Consider the following 13,320-nt stretch of genomic DNA (forward strand, 5'->3'; position numbering starts at 1 on the left):
TTGCTGGAAGGCAACCAATGTGATGTCTTACAGCTGTGGCATTTGGCCTGAACTTGGTGAAGTAACTAGAATCATCCATCAATAACTTTGCTGAGATTAGAAAATCAACAGATAATTGTGATAATTAATCGTGATCTCCATATTGATCAAAGTCATTGTAATTATCATTTTGGCCATAATCATGCAGCTCAAAGATATTTTATCAAACCAGGTTGGGCAAGTAACCTTTCTGCTGACTTCTTGTAAAAAAAGAATGTACCACAACCCAAAAACAGTTACTGCGATGGCTGGGAATCGAACCCAGGTCAACTGCTTGGAAGGCAGCTATGCTCACCACTATACCACCATCGCTGGATAACGTGATGTTCATTTCAAATCTTGTAATACATTTGGGCTTTGAGACATGTTCAAATCTGGCTCGAAGGAGCAGTCTTTTCCAGAGTTTTTTATTGTATTTAGAAGCGGGCTGGATGCTAGTAAGCTTATGCTAGCTTTCATGCTACATAACTAAGACAGAGTTGTCCCTCATCTGGGGATAGACTTTAATGCTTTACAAACACCAAAGCAAGTAAGCGCTGTGACTAACATTACTCTTCTGAAGTGATTTTGGAGAGGTACATCAGGTAGAAATATGCTGGTTGACTAGCATGACACCATTGTATTCATATAATAATCAATCCAGGCTAACGTGAATGAGAGTGACCGCATGTTACTTCCTCTAAATTTAAGGTTGTGGTTGACTAGCGGGTCAGCTCGATAGTTTGACAAATTGATCAGACCTGCACGTCATGCACACTAGAAACAAACCGTGTATCCAAGAACAGTTCAGTCAGTGGAAATGACGTTCGATCAGACACAGCCATCTATAGTAGATTAGTGTTACGTTTCCAGTGTCGCGGCTCCGAACCAAAACGTTAGTTGGGACAGACGGACCGCTTGTTTCTTTAGGATAACTATATTAGCTTTAGACCGGCTGGTAGCAGCTTTGTGCTTGGTTCTTTAGGCTGACTATATTAGCTTTAGCCTGGCTGGTAGCAGCTTTCTGCTGGTTTCTTGAAGCTAACTATATTAGCTTTAGACCGGCTGGTAGCAGCTTTCTGCTGGTTTCTTTAAGCTAACTATATTAGCTTTAGCCTGGCTAGTAGCAGCTTTCTGCTTGTTTTTTGGGGCTAACTGTATTAGCTTGAGCCTGGCTGGTAGCAGCTTTCTGCTGGTTTCTTTAAGCTAACTATATTAGCTTTAGCTTGGCTGATAGCAGCTTTCTGCGGTGGGAAATGGCCGGGAGACGTTGTGATTATGTTGCATTAATCAGGGGATTTAGTTTGTATTTGTAGAGAACATAAAACACTGACTACTGTAGCGTCCCTTACTACCCATGAAAACTATGACATCACTGTATCAGCGGCAGCGGCTGCCTCCGGTACTTTTCTACACACGGAGAGCCTCACTTCCCATACCAATAAACCCCATCGGACTAACGTCACATCCACACGTTGCCCACATGGCTACCTGTCTTAAAGGGGAATGGTCGGATGGTAATAATCATGTAAAGGAGAAACGGTGAAAGTTTACTTTTCTATCAAGCAGCAAAAAAGTATTAACGTCAACATCGTAACGTCCTGTGATGCGACCATCGCGCATGTGCACATTGCGATGTCAATGCTAAAACACAATATTGTTCAGCCCTAACTGACGATATACTTCAGTAAGCTAGTTTGCCACTTTTATCTTGGGTAATGCCACATGTAAGTATATCTTAGTTTATTTAGATACCCAACATAGGTTATACTACGTACACTGTATAACAATACATTACGTGTTTCTTTATTTCATCTTACATTTTCGCTAGCCTACTGTATATACCACCGCATTACAATGTTGTGTAGTTATATTGTTTTTACAATTATCTTTGTTTAATATCAGTGACTCATTAAGATCTAAATAACTGGTCATTGTGTTTCATCCCAGTTTCACCCTTTGTTACTCAAATAAACGTGTCGCCAGTGCTTGATGGTGGAAGGTGTTTAGCTGCTGGTCAGATTGCACAGCGTTACGTGCGTGCAGGACAATACATATTTCATGGTAATTTTAGAATAACAGAGGTGAAGAAGTTCCCTGGAAAATACCAGAAGCATTTCCAGGTAATCTCTTCACCTCTGTTATTGTAATATTACCATGTAATAAAAATTGAAACAGGCAGTTTTGCATTTTGCACCACTGCCTTCTAAAGCTCTAGCCAGGCGCCATTCCTCGCCTAAAACAATATAACCAACAATATGGCTAACTAGTCAAGGAACAGCAAGAGACTTGATATTTAAGACTACAAACTGACTATGTGACAGATGTGTAATCTGTCATGTCCTGCCTTCTGAAGGTCTAGCCAGGCGCCATTCCTCGCCTAAAACAATATGAGTCATTCCAGTAAGTGAAGAGGAAACTCACATCTACAAAGATAAATTTGATAGCGGTGACTCCCTGATGGTCTAGTGGCTAGGATTTGGTGCTCTCACCGCTGCGGCCTGGGTTCAATTCCCGGTCAGGGAATGGTCAGGACTTGACAGATGCAGGTGTAATATTTGAAAGACTAAGTTCCTGGACTACGTTTTGGTTGATTTGTCAAATTCTTCCTCATTAGTTTATCGCTAGAACCACAACACTTTAAAGAGTACCATTTCCTTTAAAGCAGACCCCCGACTGCGGATGTATCTTTTTGTCATCATTGATGGGTCATAAACACTTCATCTGCCTCTATCTCAATAACAATTATTTTCATTTTTCAACAGTAACTTGTAATGGTAAATTACATTTAACCAATGATTTTCATATTAATTATTCATGATAAGATCTCCAATGCCTCTCAGAGGATATGACTTCTGTATCTTTTCTCAATGTTTTCTCCTTGTAGGAGACAACTGAATTTGTTATGTCTTTGCTTTCTCCCACCAAGGAGGGCTCGCTGATTCCACTCGGGAAATCCAAACGACAAGGAAGCAATTTCAAACAGCGGGGGTAAGTTAAAGTTTCAATACTGTTGGATAAATTATTTAAATTGGACATTGAGATGGTTTGTGAGACAAATGTTGACTGTGATTTAACAGGGATTCGGTGAAAGTTATCTTTTGTTTTGTAAAACTTTGGGTTGTGTACAAAAGAGGAAAAAAAGAAGCTAGTTTTTTTGCAATTCTTCTGGTCACACTTGGCACTATTTCACAACTTTTGCCTAGTTCTCTATTCTGTCGGGGCTTAACTCTGTCTCCCCCACCTCTTCTTGTTTTTTCTTGTTCTGTCTTGGCAAGAAGTATTATGCTTTTCGGTTGTCTGTCCATCTCTACATCAGAATCAGAAATACTTTATTGATCTGTGTAGGGAAACTCTTAAAGAAGGACTGCTCCTTCGAGCCGGATTTGAACCAGCGACCTAAGGATTTCAGATTCATGACCCTACAGTCCTCCGCTCTACCAACTGAGCTATCGAAGGGAGATAACATACAGGAACACACTTCCCATTCTTGTTGATGTGATAACCCAGGACCCCTTGGGGGGACTTTCTGAATCATCAGGGGCTGTAGCTCAGTGATAGAGTGCACTTCCAGTCTCAATGCCCAGATGTATTACAAGATTTGAAGTGAACATTGGATTGCCCAGTGATGGTGGTATAGTGGTGAGCATAGCTGCCTTCCAAGCAGTTGACCTGGGTTTGATTCCCAGCCATCGCATTAGCTTTCTGTGAGTGATGTTACTGCTTTATTTGTCAAGAAGTCAGCAGAAAGGTTACTTGCACAACCTGGTTTGATAAAACATTAGATCTCTTTGGGCTGCACGATTATGGACAAAGTTATAATCACGATTAGTTTGATCAATATGGAGATTATCACAATTATTTGTTGATTTTCTACTTCAAAGTGCCGGAAAGGAAGCTTTCACCAATCGAAAAAAAACCTTCGCAAAGAAAAAGCCAATACTTTATTAAAAAATGCCAGTACTTTATTAAAAATGTTATCACACTTTGTTATTTTTCTCTGGCATTGTTGATTATTTGAATATTGTAACCAGCATTAAGTGAGAAGGTTTAGGTCTGTGTGAATATGGGCCGAGCATTTACCTGGGCTGAATATGTGAACATCTTCTTTTGCATTTTCACTGTAAAGAGCCATTACTCCTCCATGTAGGGCGTCAGAATTTGGGTTTCTTGAAAATGGTTCTTTGAGTACAGGTAAACTTAGAATGCTAAAACAGGATTTAGAAGAAAAGAAGAAAAATGTTTGAGGGGCAAAAATGAAAAGCACTCAAGATCTGATATAAATAGAGAAAAATAAGCAATGTTCTAATCAGTGGTTGAAAGAAGCCAAATGTAAAAAAAAAAAAAGAGGGTGCATCAATAGTTAACTCCAGAGAAGACAGAAAACAAAGAAAGGACATATGAACACTGTCACTAACGCATTTTCTCTCCATCCAAGTCCTAAAGATGGCGAATAGCTGCTCATCCCACCACCACCCTAGCCTCCTCCGCCATCCAGGCCGAAGGGAGAAACACCGTCCGTGTCTCTCCCAGAAGCAAGCGCCAGGAGCGGACCAGATCCCACACAGCCACCACCTCGCTGCAAGCTCTCTCTCTCTACAAGCAGCCACGGCCCCCCCCACCTACATCTGACATTAAGATCAGAGAGGTATGATCCCATCCAGAACCGTGCCATAGCTGCAGTTTTAGGATTTCTGGATGGGGCCGTGGCTGCTGTTATGTGTATAGCTATAAATCTGCTCCTTAAAAACAATAACAGGTCCGGCACTCCTTTCCCTCCTTTATCCTTTGGCTTCTTCATCACTCTTCTTTGCACTCGTTCCCACTTGGACCTCTACAGGAAATAAAAGATGGCTTGTTCCGGGTCTAAAATCCCTTTTCTGGGTGGGATAAAAACAGAGCTGATGAGTAAAAGCAAAGGTAAGCAAAAGCAAGTACAAAAAGCTGGGCCAAACAGCAAAACCCACCAAAAATAGTTTCAACTCATCAGCGTTCCCCTCCAAGGAAGTCTTTAGTAAAAGGCAAACGTCTCGTGCATTATGAACAGAAACCAGAGTGAGTACAGCCGTCTGATCGAGAGCAGCAGAAAACCCTAGTGGACCCAGTCCAAACCATCGCGGTAAGCCTCACTGGGTGTCCAAACTAAAATGATAAGAGGCAACTTGGTAGACTCCTTACTGATGTTTATATCTGTACTCACAATGCCCTGTTTGTCAGGTCTATTTCCCATCTGGCTGGGACATTTCTGGATTCAGGTGGACATTGTTGACAGATACATTGGTGGATCTTTATTCCCACCATAGGATTTGGCCTGTATTGCACATTGTCTTCACATCCGCGCAATTTATTGCCATTGTCAAGCACATGACAGATTTTTTTTTCCAAGCTCTCGTGTGTTTTTTCATTGTGTGACATCAAATTAAAATCTTATTTTTACAAGTGCAAATTTAAACATTTAGTTCAGATTTTTTTGTTCTGCAAGCTCTCACCTTTTTCAAGCTGAGCCTGTAAAGGCCACACAGTCTGATTAGTCAAGAGGAAACACCTGTGGGAGTGGAACATGGATGTGTACAGATGGGCTTTCAAACAATGCACCTTTTTTACATGTCAAAGTAGAAAAAGCAAAGGTAAAAACAAAAATGAATTATGGCTTAACTCAGTTTACATTTTTAAACCGGACATAAGGCATTACAAAGTCAAGAAAGTAGGTGTTAACCCGTTAAAGTAACCTTGTCCACCATGGACAAAACATACTTCAAGACTGACTATAATTTCGCATGGTTTATTACCTTCATACAATTAAGTTTTTCACATGTCTGCTACTACCACTCTGATCATATTCCCTTCTTAAATACTCCATAAAGAAGCAAAGAACGATCATCAATGACAGAGAGCACATGAAGTGAATCATTACTCTCTGTCAGTCTCACGCTCGGAAAGGAATATCACGACTCTTCATCGTGGTCAGCGAGACCAAACACTTTAGAAACACATTCCTCAAGTCAGAAACTCTAGAAATGATCCCTGAAAGTATAGTCTTGGTTAGACTGGGGGGGGAAACTGCATCTCATTCACTGCAGAGTGATTGTCACTCAGGGTTCAGAGGGACAGAAGCTAATCGTTACGTGCTCCAAATGACTCTGAGGTGAGAAAATCTATTTAGATCTTTAAAGCCCATGTTGCAGGTTAACCACCACTGTTGATTATTGGGTACAAAAAGCACTCAAGATTTGTATATCATCTCCAAATATTGTTAAAGGGGTGATATAATGCAAAACCGATTTTACCTTGTCATAGGTGAATAACGACAGTTCAGTGGGTAAATAGGACATACATAAAAGCTTTAAAACCCAATGACATGCCTTTCCTCTGAAAATCCCACATTTTGAAACTGCCGCTGAAAACGGGCGAATCCCAACAAAGCCAAAAGGTGACGTCAGGATCTCAGAACCATCAGCTTTGTCACGCCCATGGACGTATAAGGAGAACGGTCCAGCCCCAACATTTACACACAGGCCACTGACCTGAGACCAGCTCCTAATGTTGCTGGCGTTAGGTCGATTAGATGTCCGACTGAGAACGCTGCTCCTGTACTCTGACGGGATTTACTAAGAAGAAAGTTTGGAATATTTCCCAGGATATTGACAATGAACCCGGGTTGTAAATGCAGAGTTCCAGTCTGTACACGGAACGGAGACACTTCTCATAGTCTTCCCAAGGAAGCAAACACTCGACGGACATGGCTGCTGTTTATAAGGAGATCCCTGTGAACTTTTCCCCCAAAGACAGTTTTCAAAACTTTGGACAATTTAAAGCAGGATTTTCTAAGCTGCGGTTGCTGTTCCGACTGTCTGGTCATCCCAACCACAAGCTGTAAGTATGATTTCGTCGCTAACAGTAACATTAGCAATGCTAACGTAGCCTGTAGCTCGCATAGGCTGAATGTGTGTTGATAACTGTAATGGCAAAGGGGCTAACGTTTCATTTTCCTAACTGTTCCATTCGAATAAATACCCCGTGTTGTCATGTAGCTCCATCTATAGTTCACCATGCATGTTTGTCCACTTTGGCAGGCTAATTTTTATTGTATTTCAGCAAGAAAGCTAACTGCAGCTGAGTAGAATCCTGATAGTTTGGTTGCGAGCTAGCGTTAAGCTGTAACGTTACTCAGCTAGCTAGCTAGCTATATCATCCCGTTAGCTTCGGCAACAGAACTAGAAACGTTATCATTTCATATGATATCGAGTCAATCTCGTGAAAACGGTGTGTATATAGACTGCAATGTATTGATTTGCAGTTTTTTTTTATTTCAGAGCACAGAAGAAAGTCAAGACACGAAAGATGCAGCTTGCTAAACAGATGCTCAGAGTGTGTCATCTCGGGGACACAACTGTCTCATAAGACATCTAGACCTCATGTAACCCAGGTTTACTTAGTTAGCAAAATAAATAAACTGGTTAAAAGGAAATTAATCAATAAATATGTTAACATATGGTTAAACGTTTATTGAGAACCTTTTGTAATATTTTATTCCATGGTATGTCATTTCATGAGTTATTTTGTATTAAAAAGCATGTGGACTTTTATTTTGAAAATGTGGACTTTTATTTTGAAAAGGGCACGTTGTTACGTAACCCAGGTGACTATCACTCACCAATCAAATTGTCAAACAGTTTCTCTTGCTAGGACAGTTTGGTTTTTGCAGAGCGAGCCGCAGATGAAAAGCTGTGAGAGAAACGGAGAATAAGGTGGAAAAAACCTGTACCTTTTGAAAGCCAATTTGGTTGACTTTTGTGAAAGATATCCCATGTACTCAATTTGTCCCTGGTGAAGACGATTAGTGCATTGGAAATCGGGACTTGGCTATTTTGAGTGGGTTGAAGAAATGTTCAACCGACGTCGACCGACATCGACTTGAGAGACACGAGGTTGAAACAAGATGGCGAGCCACCCAGTGATCTGCTGAACCGTTGTGAATACCTGAGTCACAGCGTCTCAATAGGACGTTGCTCACAATCTTCTGAACTGGTAGGATTCATCCAGTTTCTACGAATCCACACTTCTGACTAGTAGGATTTCCTTCAGCTTCTGCAAATTCTGCAGCGGACTCCAAACGAACTTTGAGTTACGGTTAACAAGTAAAAAGACGATAGGGGAGAGGAGAACTCCTTTTTCTTTTCTTATTTCTGTTGGTCCTAACCACCAATTTGTTCAGTCTTTTGCTGAATTATTATGGTTTTGTAACTCCAAATTATTGTTTTTTTCATTTTCTTTTCCATGGGTATTACCACTTGTAAATGGGTACATTACTACATGCAAATACTCTAATTAGGAGGTGAAATTCACTGATGTGATTTAGATTAACTGAAGTTAACTAAACAAATCAAAACTCTAAACAGAACTAATTAGAGAACTAAAAAAAGGGAAAAGAAAACCAAAAGGGATTAAAACCTAAAACCAAACTGAGGTTAAAACTGAAATTAGATTAATATAGAACTAATATTGAACTTGGTATAAACTCAAAAGGTGAAAACCTAAATAACTTAACAAAAAGGGTGTTAAGTGGGATTGTATTTTGTGTAATTGTTGTCAATGGTTTTGTATGTATATGTGTATGTTAATATTCAAATAATAAGCCGGCAGTTAAAACTTATTTCCTGGTCTGTGGTTTTCTACTTTTTCTTTCAACATGTTGTAATATTAACTCTTCTGCTCCAGTAGACGAATCTAGTAGAACAATTCTGGTCCATAGAGCATAGATCACTACAACTAGTAATTACCCAACAGAGGGGTTACATTATGTTAAATACAATTAAACATAAATGTCAAAATGACCTCTTCTCGGATACACCTACACTTTTAATTTGACATTTTCTTTCAACCTTAAATATTCTAGAAATATTTTCCAGGGTGATGTCCACTTCCTGGGTTTGTATGGTTCTGGCTCCACGCCAGAGGGTGGCTTTGTATCAGTCTTTATATGTATACGTTAATACAACTTAATACATATTTTCCCATTATTTTTAATTTTTACATAAAATACAAAACACATAACATTTACAGCATGTACAACAGAACATAAGAACTAAGGCATCAATACAAAAGCAGAAAAGGCCTTTCAAACAACACAACTATAACTTACTAATTGCAACAAATAATCATATACTTACATACACTAAAGTCTAACATACAACAGTTACTTTCATTACATGCAAATTGTGCAGCTCTTGATGGCCACAGCACTCCACCAATGTAAAGGTATAAAGTCCTTCTCCATGTCTTCTCCGAACTTCTCCCACACCCGCTGCTTTGCCTCTTCCACAGCAGAGGCTGAAGCCCTTCGGGCCCGTCGGTACCTTGCTGCTGCTAAACAAATGGCTTTCAACTGAATCTACCGTCCATTCTCTGCAGTTCATTGACAATTTTAACATTTTCCGGGACCGCAGACATCTTTTTAAAGCAGATGGACTTAGAATTCCAGTCAATTTTAACACGTAGCTCTGTAGTTTGTACATTAGGAGGTCTGTCAGTGGAGAGAGAAATGAAACCAATCGGTGGTGTCTACACCGTGTTATCCTCCTGCTAGAGTTAGCACCCAACAGGCTTCAACAGGGCAAGTTTTAAACCTGTTTTTAGCCTCTTAACATGTTCAAAATGTCATTACCAGTGCCTAGCCATGTGCAGTTATTCCTTCCGAGTGAACACTGCAGTAGATGTGACAGAAAGGCGTGTTTCCACTAGTGTGGACTTCACCGGAAAACAGGAAATAACCAGAGGTATGGGCACTGGCTGAATTAACAGAACTTTTATGCATTTCTTTCACATCTACTGCAATTAAATTCATTGTGTTTACTCTGAAGGAATCACTGCAAATGGGGGGGGGGGGGGGCACGTTTAATGAAATTATGGACATGTTTAAAGGCTGGTGGTAGTACAGTGTGTAAGTGTATCAACTTTCGTTTTGATTAATGCATACACACATCAACTTTCGTTTTGATTAATGCACATACACATCAACCTTCTTTTAGATCAATGCACATCATCTTTCTTTTTAAAAAATTAATGTAATATGTATACTACTTTTGACACAATTTACACTCTTTGATAGTAATCACACACAAGTCTGAAAAACACACACATGCTCAGGACCTATTCATGCCTAAATGTAGAAATGTCAGAGCTGGCCAGCACCCTGAGAGGTTGGGAGGGGGTACAATGCCTTGCTTAAGAACACCTGGTAGTGCCGAGACATTCTCGTTCCCTACTGACTGAGCTACTGCCACCCCTAAACATCTCACCCCGACGTGATTTGAACACACAACCTTCTGATCTGGAGTCAGACGCGCTACCATTGCGCCACGAGGTCTACCGATCAATGTATGTACACATTAACTTTTTTTGAGATTAATGCATATACACATCAACTTTCTTTAAGAATAATGCATACACACATCATCACTCTGGAAGCCCCCTAGACATAACAATAGTATCAAGCTTTTCCAGGTCATGCCCTGACATTAAAGTGTAGTCATGACGTCTCTTTTAAAGGCACAGTTTCTAGAAAACCGGCTGTGTGAATTAAGCGTTTTGTTACTTTCACAGTATTTATATTGCACATCAGCCTGGTTTTGAATCAAATAAAGACACAGACATCTCCATTTTTACAATATAGGACTTTCAAGGGATGTCTTCCGTTTTTCAAAACCGGAACCCTATTTTCCTTTGTTTTTGTGTCTAAGTGACTGATAGATAACAATCTTTGACACTGGTGTAGTATTAAGCGAGAACGCTGCAGTCGGCAGCGGCGAAACAAGCTACAATATGAGTTAAAGAGGAAAATGTCCAGCTTGTATATACTAGGGATGAGCGAGTACAGCATTATCTGTATCTGTATCTGTTTACCACATGAATTATCTGTATCCGTATCCGTACTCGGACTGGACCGGAAGTGGTTAGATTTAACCCGGAAGTGGGTCGGTTTGTCTTGAAATGGGCGGGGCTTTAACCGGTATGTTATTTTAAGCATGCAATTGATATGGGTTGATCAGAAATTGTTATATTTATTGCTGATTAGAAAACTATTTACATGAGCTTCAGATCAATGGTGTTGTCATGGTAACAAACAAACTATATACAGAACGTTTTGCAACAATTAATACAACACATGCGGTTGCAATTATGAAGTAAAATGTAATGAACAAGAGTTTTCATACTCAATATAACTTTCTTTTTTGAACTTTAAATTTTTTTACGATCAGTGTGATTTTTTTTTGTTTTTGGTTCATTTTTTTTATTTTTTATTTCCACACCAGGTATGTGTGAAATGTGTGTGTGTGTGTGTGTGTGAGTCAACTGACAGTTAAAAAAAAAAGAATTCTGATGGCAGAGACGCAACGGGAGTTGCATTTAAACCAAGCAGCATGTCTGAAACCCATGTTCACCAGAAATCTACTGGTTACTATGTAAGGACTACAAACCGAAGTTAAAAACAAACCTGAAGCTGAAGAAACCCTAAACGTTAACGGAACAGATCCGCAGACCAGAGAGAGAGAGAGAGAGCATTTCTCCGTGTTATGTGTGTGTGTAAACCAAGCAGCATGTCTGAAACCCACGTTCACCAGAAATCTACTGGTTACTATGTAAGGACTACAAACCCCACGTTCACCAGAAATCTACTGGTTACTATGTAAGGACTACAAACCCCACGTTCACCAGAAATCTACTGGTTACTATGTAAGGACTACAAACCGAAGTTAAAAACAAACCTGAAGCTGAAGAAACCCTAAACGTTAACGGAACAGATCCGCAGACCGAATTGACTGACGGAGCAGGAGAGAGCGAGAGAGAGAGCGAGAGAGAGCGCATTTCTCCATGTTCTGTGTGTGTGTGATTGATCCAAGCGTGTTTGTAGGGGGGGGGGCGCTGTGATTATCACAGAACGCTGCGCGGCCAGTTGAGGAGTTTTATTCAATCCGAGCACGGATATTGACTCGTATTACTCGTATAATATTTGTACTCGGCAAAAGTGCTTTATCCGTACTCGTTTCAGCCGGATACTCGGATCACCCCTAGTATATACCTTCACAAAAGTTCTTGTTTTGCCACTGAGAGGCTCTGATTATTATTCTAAATTTTTGACAACTTCATGGAAAGGATTTTAAGGAGGTTGACCTTTCATTTGAAGAGTAAGATTCTTTTTTAAACATAAAAAAATGCTCCTGCTCCTTACCAAATAATACACATTTGGACCACTAAGTGGTGCTACAGTGAGGTCAAACGTATTTTTACCTATAACTCCCACATTTGACATTAAAAATTAAAAGTCTTTACATCCAAGTTCACAGAATTAAGCTGAGTCTCCAGATATAGGCCACGCCCATTTATGCTCAAAGGACTTTTTGCAATATAAGCGTGAAACCAACTTTTTTGAAGCAGAAACAGATAGTGGCAGTAAAGTCAGATTTTTTAATAAGTGGAAGAAACAATATGATTATATTATTAGAGTCTACTTGAAGCTTTTTATATTTGTCTCTTATTATTATTATTATTATTATGAAGTAAAATGTAATGAACAAGAGTTTTCATACTCAATATAACTTTCTTTTTTTAACTTTAAATTGTTTTACGATCAGTGTGATTTTTTTTTTTTTTTTTTTTTATTTCCACACCAGGTATGTGTGAAATGTGTGTGTGTGTGTGTGTGTGTGTGTGTGTGTGTGAGTCAGCTAACAGTTAAAAAAAAAAGATTCTGATGGCAGAGACGCAACGGGAGTTGCATCTTCTTCCTGCTTCTGGCGAGAGCAGACGTGTTTTTCCTCCTCTCCCCTCTTATCTTAGCTTGGCTCCTTCCCAGTCTGTCTACCCTGTCTTGTGGAATCTTTTTCTTTTCTCTTTGTCCCCTGCCTGCTGTTTTCCTGAGACATTCGAATATGGAATTGATTAACTGGTCACTCAGCGCTATTGACAAGATTTTTTCATCTAAACATGCTTCTCCGGGTGAGCCGAATTGTCCCAGCGGGACGTTCCCTGCAGGCTACGCTCGCGATTCCTATTCCCGGGAGTGGCAGGTGGTCTGCCTGGAAGTTCTCACTGTGGAGGACGTTGAAGACATTTGGATAATTGGAATTCTGTTGGTGGGGCTCCTGATCATCGGCCTTGGGGTCTCACTGACCTATCGGAAAATTGGTAAGACAGCCGCCAGCAAATTCACCCACAAGCTGTCTGGGGAACTTAAAGAGTGCCTACACGGAGTGGTTGAGGGGATGAAGGTTTTACATCTAAGGGCTGACCAGTCCTGTGAAC

General features: G+C 40.1%; 5 non-coding genes across 5 annotated transcripts; all 5 read right to left on the bottom strand.

Annotated features, from left to right (window-relative positions):
* Positions 1-279: 279 nt before the first annotated feature.
* trnag-ucc (transfer RNA glycine (anticodon UCC)) lies at positions 280-351 on the bottom strand. Its single transcript has one exon. It is a non-coding gene; the product is annotated as a tRNA-Gly (tRNA).
* Positions 352-3,389: 3,038 nt separating this feature from the next.
* Positions 3,390-3,477, bottom strand: trnay-gua (transfer RNA tyrosine (anticodon GUA)). Its single transcript is given in 2 exon segments — positions 3,390-3,425; positions 3,441-3,477. It is a non-coding gene; the product is annotated as a tRNA-Tyr (tRNA).
* Positions 3,478-4,963: 1,486 nt separating this feature from the next.
* Positions 4,964-5,077, bottom strand: LOC116675764 (U5 spliceosomal RNA). The gene has a single exon (XR_004328531.1). It is a non-coding gene; the product is annotated as a U5 spliceosomal RNA (small nuclear RNA).
* Positions 5,078-5,842: 765 nt separating this feature from the next.
* Positions 5,843-6,058, bottom strand: LOC116675763 (small nucleolar RNA U3). Its single transcript, XR_004328530.1, has one exon. It is a non-coding gene; the product is annotated as a small nucleolar RNA U3 (small nucleolar RNA).
* Positions 6,059-10,312: 4,254 nt separating this feature from the next.
* trnaw-cca (transfer RNA tryptophan (anticodon CCA)) lies at positions 10,313-10,384 on the bottom strand. The gene has a single exon. It is a non-coding gene; the product is annotated as a tRNA-Trp (tRNA).
* Positions 10,385-13,320: the final 2,936 nt, after the last annotated feature.

This window comes from Etheostoma spectabile, unplaced genomic scaffold (assembly GCF_008692095.1).
Source record: "Etheostoma spectabile isolate EspeVRDwgs_2016 unplaced genomic scaffold, UIUC_Espe_1.0 scaffold00002234, whole genome shotgun sequence".
NCBI classification, from domain to species: Eukaryota; Metazoa; Chordata; class Actinopteri; order Perciformes; family Percidae; genus Etheostoma; species Etheostoma spectabile.